The following is a 2,734-nucleotide window of genomic DNA, read 5'->3' as shown; positions in this document are numbered from 1 at the left end:
AGGGGTGGGCGGGGATGGACGGGGATGGACAGGGATGGACGGGGATGGATGGGGATGGATGGGGATGGACAGGGATGGACAGGGACGGACAGGGATGGACGGGGATGGACGGGGATGGACAGGGATGGACACATCCAGTGTCACTTGCTGTCCCCAGGAATGTCCCTGCTCCCAATTCCCATCTCCCGCGTTATCCCATGTTATTCCATCCTCTCCTCACACAGCCCTGCATTGCCTGAGCCCAAATTCCCTCTCTAATTAATTGCTTGGGATAATTAATTGGGGTGGCCCTGTGCTCCCCCTGCATGTTCAGCCCCTGGCGTTGTTTATGGGGTGCAGCATCCCAGAAATCCCTGGAAATGCCTCTCCCTGCTGGCTCTCCCAGCCCTGATTCCCAGGATCTTTGGAATTCTGGTCCACGTGAAGTTCCCGACCCCCTCCAGCCCCAAGGATGGCCCCAGGGATTCCCAGGAATTCCCTGAATCCACCCACTCAGGGATGGTGGGAGTGTGTCCGATGCTCCAGTGGGAATATTGCTCTTGGAAAAGTTCTTTATCCCGGGATTTTGCCACAGCCTGGCCGGCCTCTCCCTCCAGGATGCTCCAAAGGGGATGGGAATCCTGCCAGAGGTGTTCCCTCTCAATCCCGACTTTTCCCACTTCAGTTCCAGGTCAAACCCCATTCCCGGATCTCCCTCGCCCTTTCCTGGCACTGACAGTCCCAAAGGAGCCTCGTCCCAGGGATTCGGATGTCCTGGATCCCCCTTTCCAGAGGCTTTATGGGATCGGGGGGCCCACGGGGGCTGCCCAGAATTCCCGGGGTTTTGGGGTCACTGTGGGGTTCACTCTGTCCCCACGAACCCAAAGGAATCTCCCTGGGCCGCATCCCAACAGGAACGGGAAGAGCCGGATCTGCTTAATCTGGGATCTATTTCAGGGCCATTTTCATGAATAAACCAAGGAATTTCGGGCAGGAAAACCCGGATTTCTCATTTCTGGGAATGCTCCATTTCCCCCTCGTGGAATAACCGAGGCTCGGGGGTTTTTGGGGCAAAACTAACGCAAAAAAAACAAAACAAAACAAAAAAAACAAAAACAAAAACAAAACCCAAAAACCCCAGCGTTTTCCAAGGCACAACGAGAGCCACTGGAATATTCTCCCTGCTCCCCAAGACACCCCTTGGGAAAAATCATGGATTCAAACCTGGATTTGGGGCTCAACTCCGCACTTCCAGGAGGGAATAATCCCAGGAAATGTGGCTGTAAGGGGGGCAATCGGGGTTCCCGGGAGTCTCCACTCCCTCCCCCCTCGCCAGGCTGGGAACAGCTTGAGTGTCCAGGCGGGAATTCATTTAAATAAATTTCCATAGGGATTAATTTCACCTCTTCCCAGCAGCGTGTGGGAGCTGAGCCTGGATTGGGGGAGATGGGAAAACGAGGAAGGTGGGGGGCTCCATCCTCCCCCCTCCATCCCTCCTTCCCAGCTTCGGGAATGTTTGGAGCCCATCCCGAGCCTCCCAAAATCCCTGTTCCCAAGGTTAGCAATCCAAACCCCACAAAAATTCCCGAACTTTCCAAGCAGTGATCCGACAATAGCCCAAAAAACACCACTAAGGGGAGAAATTTGGGATGCGCGAATTTGGGAATCGACGGGATTTTCCGCGATGGAAAACCCATGGATGCGCCCACCTCGCCCAGGTTTTCCCTGTGGATGTTTGACCTGCGCCAAAAATCCACGTTTTGCTTTTCAGCACTCCCTGGGCACAAAAAGAGGGGTTTTGGGAAGGATTCTCCATCCCCACGGATCAGCTCTGGCACAGACAGAGGGGGGACACAGCGATGTCCCCGAATTCTGCTCACCCCCAGCCCTGCCATCCCATTTCCAGCAAAACAGGAATATCCAGGCTGGGGAAAAACCCCTCTTGGAGCAGCCCCACGATCCCACGACTCGGAAATCCCAGGAATTGCCGAGGCCACGAGGTTTTCCAGCTTTTCCAGCCCTCCCCAGGCCCCCCTTGGAACAGAGGAAAAATTATAATCCCCCCTATTAAACGGCACAAGAGCATTGAAATGACGGATTCGGGGGGTTTTTCCCCCATTCTGTTCGGGATTTGGGATTCAAAGAGTGAGCTGGGATTCAAATTCCCGGGGTAAAAAAATCCGGGATAGGGAACACTTGGAAACAAGCGGAGCAACAGATTTTTTATGGCAAAGTCGGGAGATTTGAGGGCTCCTTCAGGGCTGCGAGGATTCGCTTCCACTGCAGCAAAAAAAAAAAAAAAAAAAAAAAAAAAAAGAAGGAATTTCCTTTATTTTCCTGGAGAGGTGGAGATGGGAAAACCCAGCACCACCCACCCACACAAAAAACAAACAAACAAACAAACAAAAAAAAAACTAAGCCGATTTGGGGTGGAAAACGGGAAATTGGGGTGGAAAAATGGGGATTCGGGGTGGTTTCTGCCGGGAATGTCTCCGTGGAGGGGCTGTCCCTGATCCTGCCACGGCTCCCGTGTGGAATTTTATCCACTGAGGACGAGAAAAAGGAGAATTGAACCCAATTCTCGGACAACGCCAAGCGGGGCGCAGAAATTCTGGGATTTCAAAATTTATTTGCTTTTTGAACTAAAAAAATATCCTTTCCGTTGGGATTTTCTGCGGGAATCCTGATTTTTGAGCATTCAGGCGCATTCCCAGCCCCCAGCGCTGTCCCAGTGCCCTGCGCCTCCTTTCCTGGT

The sequence above is a fragment of the Corvus brachyrhynchos genome, unplaced genomic scaffold, assembly GCF_000691975.1.
Source record: "Corvus brachyrhynchos isolate BGI_N302 unplaced genomic scaffold, ASM69197v1 scaffold212, whole genome shotgun sequence".
Classification (NCBI taxonomy): domain Eukaryota; kingdom Metazoa; phylum Chordata; class Aves; order Passeriformes; family Corvidae; genus Corvus; species Corvus brachyrhynchos.
Note: the sequence above shows the minus strand (reverse complement) of the source record.